General features: G+C 43.7%; 1 protein-coding gene across 6 annotated transcripts in view; it reads left to right on the top strand.

The window, feature by feature from the left end:
- Positions 1 to 15,453, top strand: part of Eip74EF (Ecdysone-induced protein E74) — a 142,617-nt gene that overhangs the window by 9,361 nt on the left and 117,803 nt on the right. Inside the window, exon 1 of one of the 6 annotated variants that reach the window (XM_076531034.1) lies at positions 4,144 to 4,979. The exons of the other annotated variants lie outside the window; for them this stretch is intronic. The gene's annotated coding sequence lies outside the window, so the exon portion shown is untranslated. Of the gene's footprint in view, positions 1 to 4,143; positions 4,980 to 15,453 lie in introns of those variants that run through there. 6 annotated transcript variants of the gene reach the window in all.

The following is a 15,453-nucleotide window of genomic DNA, read 5'->3' as shown; positions in this document are numbered from 1 at the left end:
GAACAAGCGTGTTTAATCTAATTCTCTATCGAATGGAATCTTTGTCACTTGGCCAGGTGAAAAGCGAGAGTGATCGCGCGGACGCCAATGTTTTACGCGAAAGCGTTTGTGTGCTGGTGTTTAGAGAAGCCGTACGCGTACTTCTGGCGTCAGACCGAGGGAGAGAGGATTTTATTTTTTTTTCTTTTCTTTTTTGTTTAACCTCGTTAAATTGACTAGAGTTCTCGCAAGCACTTATATCTGCTTCGCTAATGGGGCAACGTCCCACGCGTAAGAGCGGCTGGAGAGAGACAGAGGAACGGAAGTGGGGGGATACGAAGTCTTTGAAGTGCATTTATTTATATATTAGAATCCATTAATTCTTTTCGGATGCGACCAAGTGCGTCTCGTCAGAACGATCGAAGAAGGACACGAAGAAGAGGCGGACGAGGAGCGTAGAGGTTACCAAATTTACGGCCTGGAAGCCGGGCAAAAGAGAACGAGAGAGGGAGCAAGAACTCAGTGAGAGGCCAGTGAAAGTTTATTAAGTCTAGTGTACGAAGCATAAATGACGAGGTTGTGTGCGCGCTTTGGGCGTGCAGTTGCTTTTAATGCGTGCGCAAACCATCGGCCACCGTGATTCTTTTTTCTTATTTCTCCGCCATTTATCACTCCACATCCTTTAATTGATTTTTTGCCGAGTCAGTGCCCCATATGTTTAACTGCCATCCTATCGATTTTCATGGTTTCCTTAAACATTCTTCGCTTTTTATAACGATTACAGTTTACATCGGAAAATTTTCTCTCGCTTCGTCATCGTTTCACCTCCGTTTTTATGTCCGTACTCGAAATTATACGCAACGCTTCGTTTCCTTAAATACATACAGAAACATCTTTTGTATCTTTTATGTTTCCCGAGAAAATCATTCTTCGAGTTGTCTTTATCGTTTCGAAGTCTTTAGCGAAGTCTTACCCCCTACACTTTCCACTCTTTATTTAAATATTTGTATACAGTTCGAATTATTCATTGATACACCGGATAGTCCTCGTATCGCGCTTGACGGCACTTTTTGCCACGATGAATAGGAGACGAATAAAAATAGGCAAAGAGAGAATGTTCTGTTGGAGGATGATGACGATGATGATGGCTTAATCTTGAAGTTCTCAGGGTCACCCATTCCCGATGGACGATTACGAGCAACGCTCGTCTCTTTTACTCGTTGCTTGTACTCTCTTTATCTTAGGACTCGTCAAGTTCACGCGTTCTCTGTTCGTTGAACGTGGGCCCGAAAAGGCCCCCGAATATTTATGTCACGGCAAAGTCGACGAGCCGAGACCTTGACTGTGTGCCGCAGGCAGCCACCTCTGTACATCGAAATGTTAGAAAATCTTTTGCTTGGAATCCTCGAATCGATACGAAGGTCGATCTTGGAACAACTTCCTTCATTAAATTTTCAGGATATTTTTTAATTTTCCGATCAACATTCATTGATCTAACAGATTTTAAACGAATCATTTTTACTGTGCGTACAGTAAGAAATTTTGTCTGCCTCAAAAAATGCCTAGCTAAAACAGTAATTTATATTCCGCTATGATTGTGGTGCATTACCGGAAGTTTGTTCGACGTTCCAGATCCTTCTGTTCAGCGTTTTCCTGATTATTTATCTAATTAAATAGTTCTACAAAAGATACGTGCACACAAAAGAACGTGTACCAATTAAAAGGTTCTTTGTTTTTTTGTTTTTTAATGAAAGACCGTCGAGATATTTCTAACGAGAGACGCAACGGTGAGTCAGCCCGGAAGCGTTCGATGTTTTCGTCCTCGGTGGGAAACCACGGAAAACGCGCGAAAGTGTTGTCGAGGACGGTTGCGTTGCACGGTAGCCGGTTAGAAGAAAAGACTTGCACTTTCGTTAGAAAGTCTCGGAAATCGAGTCCGCCATCCGTGGCAGTCGTCGAGCTATAAGCTGAACCGGTGAACGCCTGTATCGACGCTGCCTGTCTGACCAAACTCGGACTTATACTACTTGCTTCACCCTTCAGCCCTACTGTGCATACTCGGTTCAACTTTCGATGCGATCGCTCTACAACTTCGATATAATATTTATCTTTTACAAATTACATATACCATCATTGAATTATAAATCACAAATTACGATGTTTATGGCCGGTTTTAAAATTTTATAGTACCTATAAATTAGCGTATTTCGAAAGGTCGGGAAGTCGTTTTCAGGAATTTGCCTACCCGTTTTCAAAATTGTCGAACTATTTTTGTCGACGTCGTAGAAATACAACGATAATAACCGACTTTTTCGAAAGTTTTGCTTGTTTTACGTTACAACATTAATTACCATAATTTGCATAGCACAGTGATAAATGCGTCGTATAATCAACGTTTCCGTATCGCGTCGACGCGCACGGGTCATTAATAGCCTTCTAATCTAACGTTCGCTCGAGCATCGTGTTTGTCTACGATAACGAAGCGATCGCGTCCTTTGGATCACGTTTCCGTTGCGATTCGAATTCGCCCCGTACTGGGAAAACGTAAAATTTCTATTCCGTGTGTTGGCCGAGCAACGCGTCGGAGTTTCGCCGCAAGTATCGCGAAGCTATCTTCATCGGTACGCGAAGGACGATTTGCGGCTTTGTCTGATTTTTTCCTTAGGGATTTCGATAGAGCTAAGCTGCGCGTGTGCTGTCCGTCGCAATAACAAGACGTGTAAATAGTCGTTTGAATGCCAACGCGTTCTGACCACGCTTACGGAACGAGGCATCGACGAAGGAACATCTTGTCCCTTCTTATTGCGTCCACTCGCACGGTGGTTACACTCTTGTACACCCTCGCGCTATATGAAGACATATATTCCTGGTACATGTATAGATAAATAGGCGCATAGACTAGAATGTCTCTTTTGTATGTGGAACAAAATTACATACGGAGTCTAAAGCGAACGAGTCGATTATTGGAAGAACAGGAATAGGATCGGTTAAAAGTACATTCATTGTTATATTTTACGAACAAAATATAAACATATTTACACGAGATATCGATCCTTCTACATTTCGAATTGCTTAAATCGGTTCTCGCATGTAAAGGATATTCTATTTCCTCCGCTTTCCTTCAATAGAGGTATCTTTAATTATAAAGGATAGGACAAAGTTATTAGTCGAGTTTGCTCGATCGATAATTTAAAAAGAAACGAAAGTTTTTCCAAATAAATAAAATTTTTTCTTCCAATTAGCCAAGAATTCGTGATTTATACCCGTATCGCTGAAATTACCCCGTAAAAACAAGTCTGAAGCTGTTGAATAGATAATCTTGTATATCAGCGCAATTCACCAAAACGAGAAACGAAACGACTCGTAAGGTCTTTTTTTAGCTATAATAATTAAAATTTCATGATTCATATCACGCTACGCTACAATTACGATAACGACGATAAGCGCGGTAAAAGCAAAAAGTGACTGCACTTTCTAATAAGGAACTTGATAAAGCTTCATCGATTATAACTTGACGTAATTCATGAAACCGAAGTCACGTGAAATCAAGTCACGCTTCTCGGCTCAGCGTACCAAACAACCTATTAGAATATAACAGGTTCGAAGAAGGTGTTCGTAATTAATCGCGAAGGAGCGTTTTCTCGTTAAAGCGGGCGCTACGCGAATTCGCCCATAATATAAAATAGTCGCACGAAACTCTCGGTATCCGTGCGACAAGCAATACGGACGATACGCGCGAGAGATCGACACGAAACCGTTCTTACGGCTCTCGAACGGTGTGTAGCGAGCGGCGAGCAGCGTGCGCGCGTCCGCGCGAAACGAAGCGACCAAGGCGGTTGCGCGAGTGTGTACGCGCTCGCGGCACGTGTATACGTGTATACGCTGCCCGCTCGCGAGTGTGTGCGACTCGGTGGCCGTGGCTATGGCCTTACGTGCCCCCACCGCCGCGCCGCTCCGAATCCACACGGCGTGTGTACCCCCCGTACTCTATGTACATAGATCCCTAGAGTCGGAGAAAGACGCGAGATCGCGAGGCTAGAGCAGGACGGACAGTCGGCGAGAGCACGCGAGCGCGACAGAGGAAGAAGCGCGAGCTCGGTGGAGTGGGATAGAGAGGGTGAAGAGGGAGGGAGAGTGTCGCGAGCGTGTCTAACCTAGGATAGTGGCGTTTAGTGGCGGCTAGGCTAGGCAAACCGTGGTTCGCCGCTCGCGCATTACGTTCAGTGTTCCTTCGCGCTTCGGCCAAAGACTCGTTCGTTCATTGCACGTCCATGTAACTCTTCCTCTTCCCATCCGACCACCCCCCCCCTCCAATCGCGGGGAAAGAATTTTGGACGAGACACGCGAAACGGATCACGAACATAATCGCACCGAGGCCTACCATTAAGTCGCACGAGCTTCCTGAATTTCCCGCGGTCGAACAGCGAGCTACACGAGACTGCGCGTCACTCGAGTCGGTCAATCGGTACCGCGAAATCCCACGGAGTACACGTTCGAACAGGCACCCAAGTGTTTTTGGTGTGTCACGAACGAGGAACGGTCGTAGAAGCGCGCGAGGAGATTCGCCGCTATCGGATCAAAGACGAAACTTTTTCAACGATACTCGGGAACAAACACGAGTGCGTCGTTCGGTGCGTCGAGTTGCGCGCGCATCCGTGAATCGGGACAACGTGAATCGCGTGCGACGCGAACTGTTCGTCGCTTGGACACGCATTCCTTTTGTTTTTTCCTTTTTCTGCTTCCGCGCCGTTTCGATTCTCCGTTGACATCGTAGTTCGCGGTCATTGTGCGCGCGTCTTCCGTCGACCAGTTTGTTTACGTTTTCGGTGAGTCGAAAAAAGTGCAGTTTTATCGAAGTGCAAGCGGAGAAACAGAAACCGAGGATTCGCAACTATCGGTAATAGAGTGTGTGCGGAAGAAAGTGGTGTGCACGAGAGAACGTCCTCCGACCCGTATTGTTTCCGTCTACCCGACCGACTGTCTTGAACCGCTGTGAAAAGGTAAGGGAAATCGATATCGATTGTTTCGAACGATTCGAAAGGCAGGCTTCGCTGACAATTTTCGTATTTCGACGACAGTGCATATATCTTGAAAAATTTGCCTTAAGAAAAAGATACGAGTTGTAGATCGTTTTTAAAATTGTCCAATGTTGTTTCTATAAACAAGTACCGAGTATGTCACTGTATGGAAAAACAGAAGAAGCGTATTACGTTTGCTGATACCATGCACGATACTGCGTGATTTAAAAATGGCGGCAAGTTCAAACAAACACGAATGTCAGCTAGGCGATTTCGTTTGACAGACGCGTTAGACGCAACGCGATTGATAGCGATTTAAATGAAAGCGTCGCGATCGAATGACGGATCGAGCGGGATTACCTAACGGAATCTTTTCTCCGGGTAAAAGCGAATCTCGCCAAGTGGTAATGGCGATGGCGATGGCGGCGGTGGCGGTTGGCAGGACCTGGCCGGGGTGAAAATAAGCAACCGGACGGTAATCGCATACGATCAAGGAAGTGATCACGCATTATGGTTCGGTGTACCACGAGATATCGGTTTACATAAAAACGATTAAATTCTATGGTGTATGCTCGGTTTTCTGCGTCACTTTATGAACGCAATTGTAAATAGCGTTTTACGAATCGATACCTCTCACTCTATCTCGGTTACTAGCTACCTTTTCTGGCTGAGCGTAGCGTAGCTCGCGTTACTATTGTATCGATTATATAAAATTATCATAACCGCCTCGAGCGATTCGAGCAAAGATAGCACATCGTATCTATGCACGCGTAGATCGTTATCTTTCTCATGAATACGTTAGTTTTTTGCCGAAGAGTATGACGAATCGCGAGGTAAATCGAATTTTTCATAGACGCAAGGAAAATTTGTGCGACTTTGATGCGACAGATTCTCTGACGAGAACAGATGAAACGCTTTTGTAGTTTGATAATTAACGCGTTGGAAACAGCTCCGTTTAAGCGCCGATGCTCGAGAACGCGATATCGCGTGATAATGGGATATTCAGCATAGCCCATGGACAATCGAGCACGCGATATTTATTGACTTTGGATATCCGGAGTTAGCGATCGAGCACGCGATGTCGAGTGGGCGACAAGAATCTGGATTAAAAGACAAAAGTCATGGTGGTAACGGAGACGGTGAGAGGAGATCGCGTAGCTCCACGTGGTTACCAAACTTTTCAGGGACGCTAGTTTATATGGGGCGCGAGGCCCTTATAGCTTAGCCGGCATCTCAATATTTATCGTACGTATACCGGCACGATACTAAACACACCGCATTCGGTTTTGGCCCTCGGCCCTGGGTGCCACGAAGGTCGCCACGTAACAACCGGTCGTATTAAAGAATTACAGATAGATTAGAGAGAGACGGGGAACGCGAAACGCGCGTTACTATAAACCTCTTAACTATATTAAAGAGTCGCGAAGAGTGTTCTCTGAGTTGTAGCCAAACGTATATAGGATATAGTGGGAGGAAAGATAGAGGCAGGAAATAAAAGTAAGAGGAAGACAGATGGCTCGAGGACCCCGAAGGTTGGCCTAGGCTGAAAATACTTGGACAAAATATAGTTGCGTCTTATTTCTGCGCGGGAATACGTGCACAAGTGCATCTGCGTATCCCGTGCTTCGTATGTTTACACGAATTAATGCCGGTAAAATTACGGAAATGCTGTTCGACGCGTTAACTCGCCACCTCGAATTTTCCATAATCAAATTAGGATCTCTTACCGGTAGAGTAAACACGGAGCGAATAATTCTTCGAATAATATACCGTGTTGATCGAAAACTATACGCACTATGGTAGTTAATAACGAGAAAGAACTAAATGTATTATCGCGTCTTTCTTTCACTCGAACGGTTCGATCAATTTTTTGTCTCTTCAACTTTTTATTTTCGTATGACAGCAATTACCGATTCGATAAGATCGCAATGTACGTAACGTCTGGCTTTCAAGAGCGAGGCCTGCATCTGTGTTTACGTTTTCGCGCAACTCGGCCGCGCGAGTTTGTTGTGCATACGCGACATCCAAAAATAATGGTCCCCTCGTGTAGTAGGTTTCGCGACGACGACGTTGCAATTACTTTTTATGGGCCGAGGAAAGTTTTCGAAACTTTGATTGTTATTTTAGCGAAACCGTGCAGAATTTACCGGATGGACATGTACGAATTATGCAAAAGGTGTACACGGTCGATCCTCCCTTTTTGAACGAACCTGTACCTGGTAAGCGTTTGTGTAATCTTTGAAACGTTTTCTTATCTAGCAGATGTCTATCAAGGAAACGATCCGCGGATAAACGTCTCGCTTCGATTGAATTACATTCGACAAGTTCATACTTCGAATGCATTTCTGTCATTTCTTCGTTTGAAATAAGTCATCGTTTTTGGACTCATTATCGGAACGATTCGAGCACGAAAGTAATCTTATAAACTCGAGACAAACCAAGGATACGATGTAGATAAACGAATTAATCGAATCGATTATATTAGCTCGATGTTTCCTTGAAGAACAGTGACTTGCGAATATAGCCATAATTTGCGAGTAAAAGTTGCGTCCTTCTTTCTCGCGTGTCCCGAAACACCATGTATATTTATCTTTTATCTGCATCACAATGCAGAAACAAACTTTGCATATTCTGTTCTATGATCACTTTCTTTTCTGAAGTCGTAAGAATCGAGAGGATACGGGAGCCTCGAAGGTAATCCGGTAAAAGGAAGTGGCCTTACGATCAAATCCGAAGAGTCCACGTAGGTCGAACCTTTCTACGTTTTTAGTACTTTTTAGAACATAGATAATTTCCATCGCTGAGAAATAATGAAATTCCCGCGTTAATGCAACCGTTCGTATCCTCTTCGTAACGAAAAGAAAGGACCATAGTTTCAGTTTCGCAGCGAATACATTATCGTCTCCGGACTATCCACGTTTATGGCAATGTTAAGTAGTGGTCCCACCATAGAAACGAAGGTAGAGAAGGAGAAGCTGGTTTAAGATTCGTTGTTGGAAATGTCTGGGCTAGGTCTACGAACTCGAATTGGGCCAGAGCCTTGATTCTCTCGAGTATATTGGCAAGCATAGAGAGAGGGGGTCGAACTTGGTCCTCTTCTCCTTCTACCTGGTCCCCTACTCAAACGTTCACCTACCACGCGCGTTTCCCGAATAATTTCGCCCCTGCTTCGTTCATACGTACCACACGACGACCTTCGAGCCTCGCGGACACGTTGTAGATCGCTAGTAACCTTTCTCGAGCAGGGCACCAGGGACCCTGCTCGGTTGACGTAACACCCAGAGTGATCCTCTCCCTCCTGGGCGTGTTCGTCGCCCCTAAGAGACCATGGAAAACGCGGTCATGGTCAAGGCTAACGAAAAGCCACGATAAAACGAAAATTCTTCGCGCGGAATCCTATCGTGTCATCACCGCTTTTCTGTTACAAGAAATTTTACCTCGGATCGTTCGCGCGTGTGTCTAATTTCAGAATTAGATAATTAACGATAAGCGTACGGTAAACTTTGCTAATCACTTAATTCGAGATTGCTTTGGGGATTTTAGGATTTTCGAATGTCGGAACTTTGGAAATTTCAACCTTTAGAAGCTTGGGATTTGTAAGACTTTGGAAATATTGCGACTTTGGGGCTTCTGAACTTGGCACTTTAATAACTACAGATAAGCTTTACCGTGATAACTAGAGACAAAGTATGCGTAACCTTGCAATCTGCTTAACCAGTATCAACATCGTAGCGATCAGTAATTACCTTCAGTTACTGAGTTATTTTCCCCGAATAACTTTACTTTCGTATCCGAATCTCGTGTACACCCTGTATACCTCGATTTACTTTCGATCGTCCTGTAAAGAGCTCTTTCGTGTTAATAAACAGTTTACAGCGATGTTGCTTCAGGCGTCTTAAAAAAGGAAAAGCATTTCGCGACGGTGTCTTTAGCACGGCCACTTCTCTGTTTCGTTTGTTCACGCGCGGAGTGAGGCAAGAATAATGCTGAATCAAATGTTATTGCTGCGTCGATTAAACAATTATTCGTCGGCTGAGTTTAGCCTCACCTTGAGAAACGGTTTACCTTCAAAACAGCAGAATGTACGATTAAGGTGCACACGCGTTTCGTTCAGTGTCGAGTACGATTGCATGATCGCGCGGGAAGTCGGGATTCGAACAACGCCTCCAGTTGTTTCGAATAAAACTTCGCCACGATGCTCGCGGTTGATAAATGTTCCCTTTCTCGCGATTAGCGAATAGAGCCGTCAACATTGTTCGCGCCTTAGGTGTCGTTAAAATTTACAATTTAATTGTTAGGACAAGAACGCGCGATGCCACGTGGATTTCTACACACGTGACACATGTGGTACTTCGTTATCTTGCAATTCGAATATGAAGAAAGATCGGCGACTTTGTTTGCGGAGATTCACGGTTTTCCTTTGTTTGTTCGCGATTTTATTTTCCCTCGCGTTATGCAACGCGCGCAGGCTTAAATTATTCTCGTCCTGAAGAATCTTGCCAAAAGGGTAGAGTGTCGTGTATCGTGCCGTTCAAGGCCAATGTCAGAGCAGAGAAATGCATTTTAGACAAATTAGCTCGTGTTATAGTTACGAGCATTAAGCAACGCGGACCTTGAAAACAATTATTTTGCAAAGTTTCAGCTTATTTTTCTTAGAACCGAGCCTATTAAAGCTATTCGAGTTTATTAAGCTATACCAGTCTATATTTAAACTCCGTTTTGTATTAGGTATTACAAAATCTAACTCCAAGGTACAGCTATGCCAAATCAGAAGTTAATAAGTAATTTATGAAATTTATAACAAGCATTACTTCTGGGGATTTCTATAGTCGTACAAAGTTTACTCGCTTAGAAGCATTTCAGAGATGGTATATTCCACTAGAAAGTTAAGGTACACTACCGTAGCCAATCAAGTCAGTTTTTAGCGAACAGGGGGCAGTTTGATCAAGTTAACCCTCCCAAGTATGGGCCGACGACATAGATCGGTCGATCTAATTTAGACTATCTGTAATTCCACTTTGTTGAAGTCGATTTACAACCGTATTAGAAAGTAAAAGAATCGCAACAGCAGCTAATTAATGTTCTAAACTCGGTTGCTAGAGAAGGCATTGCACGTCTTTTGGAATCGAAATAACGAAGATCGTGTTCCTTCAGTTACGGAGAGATCGAACGGTCCTTGTACGTATATTTTCGAGTTATAACGAACAATATACTGTCGATACAATATCGGCCAAATAAATACCTATATTGATCATCGGGACTCCGCAACAAAAGTCTTCCAATACCTCAAAGGACAGCTTCGTAAAATTAAACGTCGTTCTTATTGTGCGTTTATCGAAGTTAAAGCTTTCATTCATACGGCTGAAAATGAATGGAAGATATTAACACACGAGCGGAATATGCCCAGGTAAATGTCTAAAGGCGGAAAGAAATTGGCGAAACGCGTGGGCAGAATTCCAATAAACGATTCAATAACGAAACAACGTCAGTGATACTCGTGCGCGAACTGAGCTGTTACCAGTATTGAAACGGCTGTAATTTGAGCGTTTGATCGCTGGATTTTTTCCGATCTCGCAAATTTTCGGATATTCGATAAGGATCATCGAAATTCGAATAAATGGCGGAACACGTGACGAGATCGTTTCAGAGAGATGTTACGACCCGAACCGGTTTCAACGGTGCAGGGAACGGGTTGCAAACGCGACAATGTATATCGAGTTCGTAATGAAAAAGTTATATCCGAAGTGGCGGGTTATTTTTAAACATAACTGCCGCTACGATCGTATACGACTTCTATTTATTTCCGTTATGAATATGCATGTTCGATCATGGTACACTGTTTAGAACGTGTTTTGCTTTTTTTAATCTGAGACACGTTTTCGTTTTTTAATTGTGATGCTCTGGTCAATCTTGAGTCGGCTGGAAACATGTTTTTTGTATTAAAAATACTCGAAGAGATCCATGTATTAACTGGGGATTTGGATATTTAAGGAAGATCTAGGATCGCAAAGATGCACTGGGAAACTAACGAGTCGACTCGATCGATGTCTGAGTTCATTTTTTTCAAACGCGTCGTAAGACGAAAGGTTATTCTTTCGTCATCTCGAGAACTACAGCCCTGTACGGAACATCGGATCGTTACAGTCGTATAATCGATCTTTGTACTCGCATCTAGTTAATTAATAGTATCGTGATGAAAAGGATGATTAAAAACGTCTCCTGTGTAACACTTGTCAAGCGTACTTTACATAATCGCGTATAAAACGTTGCTCTGGATCGCGCTTATTGCTGTCACACCGCGCAGACATAATAATTACCGCAATAGAGAAAACAACTTGTCATTGGATGAAGTTTTTACGTGATATTGCAAATTTTTGCAAATTAGTTATATTCTCGTTGAAAGGAAAACAAATTTAAGAAAAAGGAATTCTTTTCCATTAAATGGCTGTTATCGATGCTTTCTTTTTCGCGATAATAGGTACGATATACGTCCCAGCATTTTCCAAAGCCGTTGAAACTCGAAGATTGATCGAAGCACCTAATCGTCCGAGTTCGCGCGGTCGATTGCCAATCAAACGAGGGCGGCGACGTTTCGCGCGTGAAATTGTCAGGCCCGTTGTTCGAGTAGACACGGATTGTAAAACGTGTCTTTATAGATGATCGCGGTAATCAAATTCCGTTTCATACGGCAAATAATTGTCAGAGGCACGCTCTTTTTCATGCGCGTATATATCAAACGTGACTTTTATTTAAAAGTTGAAATTTCGGGTAGAATAATTCCACCGTATTAAGCATTCGAAATGGTAGACAACGTATATTAGGTTAACAGAAGTTTGCCAAAAGTAGAAGTACCTAATTTCCAACGATTTCACGGTAACAGTCAAGGGGAGATTACAATGAACACGTAACATCGTTTAGCGCGCTAATTATGCAAAGTTTCGATGTTTTCATCAGGATGCATTCAAGGATCGTTTCGAAAAGAGCAAAAAGCGACTCAAGTAACAAGGTCTCCACAATTATCCAGCGTCGATTGCTCGTACTATCTCCGTCAATTTCAACGACCGTTTCACGATCAACTTGCCCTCGCGTGTGGGTTTCTATGTGACGTAGCTATCGCGTTCCCGTAGTCAGCACCGAAAAAGCACGTCGAATCGAGCCAGAAGAGAAACGATCGTCCGGCAGAGAGTGGCGAAGCGGGAAAGAGAGAGAGATCTTTGCCTTGCCCGGGGCACAAATCAAGGCCCTTCTTTGCTCTCGAAGGCCCCATACATGACTCAACCTTATTATTATTGTTAGTTTTACACCCGACACAGAGAACCGCGCTCGTACGAACGCGTCTCGCCGGTGTGCGTGTCGCGTAGAGAATGCATATCGCGCGTGTGCGCGTTGGTGCGTACGAGCCGCGACTAGGAAGTGCAAATCACCAGCTAACACAGTATTCGCGGCTAACTCAACATTCCCGCCTCGTCAGGGACGTTTAAGAGGTTATTTTCAACACCTCGCCCCGCGAACCAAACACGTGTGCGTCGACGTTTGCCCACGCACAAGGATCTCCGTGAAATTCGATTTCGAGCATCGATCGCCGATCGATTCTCGTTGATTTTGGCTCGTTCCGAGGGATACGACGTCCTCGCGACTGTGAAACAGAACTTTTCGCGCTAAATCCTCGACAGAGGTTTTCGAATCGGTGTTTCGAGTGTACAGGACTTTACATCCCCGTTTCTGAGATGAGCTTTGCTTTAGAAAATGGACAGATACAGTTGCTGGCGCGTTATGAAGGTTCTTCGGTTTGCGTCATGATTTACATCAAATATTGAAACACAAGTAGATCACTGTAGACGTAAATCATTGTTTACCGACGTTTATTTTCGCGAAACCTTGACTACATTACCTATAATGTTTTAGTCGGGCACAAAGATATATAAAATAGTAGGAGTTTAAACTTCGCTTCTTAACACTTAAAAAGAGTTGGTCTGATAGATGAGCTTCGAGGTTGAATCTTCTATATATCTGAAATCATTGTTAAATCATTTTTATCTTCTCCTCTCGTCTAATGAAATATAAAACTCTTATCACTGCCATAGCTTTTAACGTTCCAAAGATAATTGATTCAAGTGGCTTTTAGGACATTTCTCGTTGGGCTAAATTTGTCGATTCGGAGTCAGGATAGGTAGAGCGAACTTGATCATGGATGAGTCGAAGAAATTGCAACAGAGTTTATAGAAAGATGGTTTCGCGTAGCCGACTTTAGATAATGATCGATGTTTCGTTTAACAATGAAGTTTACTGTTGGTTCATAGTACGCGTTAATCTCCCATTCTTTGCTCATTATCGTTTAAATTCGAGGACACAGCGCGATCTGGAATTTTCCCCGAGGTCTCTCGGTTTCGTTTCATTTTGCTTCTTCGGCCTTGCTTTGTTTATGGACTGCAAATCGTTTTGCAGCGCTGTTAAAACACCGAGGTACCGACGTTGTTGTTTTTAGGTAAATATTTTGGATGCGACACGTCGTCGACTGCTTGCGAAATCGAGCGAAATCGAACGCCTCGAACAAAATAATATAATCGACGGATCGAGGTGAATTCTTACCTTATAATCGTGGCAAACGCATCGATCGAAAGTAAACAATCGTGATCGCTTCGTTCGGTGTAAAATAACCGCGTCGAAAAAGAACAGGAAGATACGGACGCGTTGATTGTTCAAATAAAATTATATAGCATCGACGATTTCTTCGCGATAAATCAGTGGCAAAAGATTCGAAAGATTTGTACGAATAAAATGATACAGCAACGCGTAAAATCAGTAGGGAGCGCGGTAAATTCGAACGCGTCGATCGATACATTTGTGAGCAATTTGATGGCATCGAAATAAAATGAGGAAGAAACACGACAATTCGTCGCCGTAACGTTTTATCGTGGTCGAAATCGAAGCTGCTGAGAAACAACGGATTCTAATCAACCTCCTCGATCGCAGAAAAAAAAAGAATCCATCTGAATTTATCTAGTAGATTGCCGTTATCGTTCTTCGGCTTCTTGGATCGTAGCGACGTTAGGTAGCGTTAGAATCCGATACCTGCACGATATCGATGCGTGTCTGTTCGTCTTTCTTCGAGTCTTCTATCACGTTCGCGCATTCATAAAACTCTCTCGGACCTCGTGTGTGGACCGGCCTCGAGAGTTTCTACGATCGTCATTACGCCTCCAAGGCGGTCGTCTAGTCGGCCCTGGACCGTCGTACACCTCTATACTCTATCGTCTAGCGCTAAAGAGCGAGACAGATCGATAAAGACGAGAGATAAACTATTCGCTCTCTAGCCTAGCACGGCTTGCACACACATGCACACACCGAGAGTCCGTGATACTGTGTAGCCAAGTACATCCAATTATCGCTCGTAGACAATGAGTCCCAAGGTTTCGCGTCCACGAATCTCGATGACCGTCGTCCGTGCATTTTTCAAGCTCGTATCTAGTCGACAGAGAACAACGTTCGAAGGGACCTTGTCAACAAAATTTTCACGCGCTTGTTTCCGGTTACTAGCTTCGCTGGTAGCGCCACCAAATTTTTCGAAGCTTGAAAATATAAGAATTTAGAGACTTGGAAATTTAAGAATTAGCTTGGGCCTTTGAAGTTCGTAACTTTGCGAGAAGTAATCGTTCTGTAATCGAGAAAACCACGATCAGATATTGTATCTTGAAAATTTCGATAATTTCCTGTAAGTTGGTCGCGAAGCAGCGGATCGGTTATACAATAGTTTAAAAGCCACTTGCACGGATACAGTGTCCAGTTTCTCATGCGATACTACGTATCCTCGGATTATTAGCCCATACCAATTCTGTAAACTAAAGTTACAGTCGCGTTATATAGCGTATCCGACATCGCCGAGATTCCCGCGCTTCTCCAGGGCTCTGGCTAAGGTTATGCCTTGCTCTAGGAGTGCATTAACCCCCGTCGACTCGAGAGCACACCGTAGAAGAAGTGTACAAGTGGCGCGAAGGGGAACCGAGAAACAGAGAGAAACCGACTCGACTTTCCGTCTCTCTCTTAAGCCGAGTTTACACGCTCGGCGCAGCTTGCTCGAACCAAAACAATCGGACATAAATGTTTCTAAATAAATTGAACCGAAAAACCTGTTTATCGGTTAACGCGCGTCGAATTAGACTCGATACAGATTCGATAAAAATTAATCTTACACGATAGCGAGCCGAGTATTTTAGATTGGAAAATGAAACGATTGTATTCCGAGTAATTAGAATTAGTCGGTGACACATTACATACCATAGCATGTCCGTTATCAGCGCGACACGCTGTTATTTATCGTAAAGTGGGTTAAAACCGGGGGAAAAAGATAAATGTATGCAAATTGCGCGATCGTGTAAATGGGGCATAGCGCTTTAGCGAAGTCAGGGGCGTCCTAGAGGAATCGAGCAGGAAAGGGGGGACAGTAGGTGGTGGTCAG

This window comes from Megachile rotundata, chromosome 4 (genome assembly GCF_050947335.1).
Source record: "Megachile rotundata isolate GNS110a chromosome 4, iyMegRotu1, whole genome shotgun sequence".
Taxonomy (NCBI): domain Eukaryota; kingdom Metazoa; phylum Arthropoda; class Insecta; order Hymenoptera; family Megachilidae; genus Megachile; species Megachile rotundata.
This window is presented reverse-complemented; position numbering and strand designations above follow the sequence as displayed.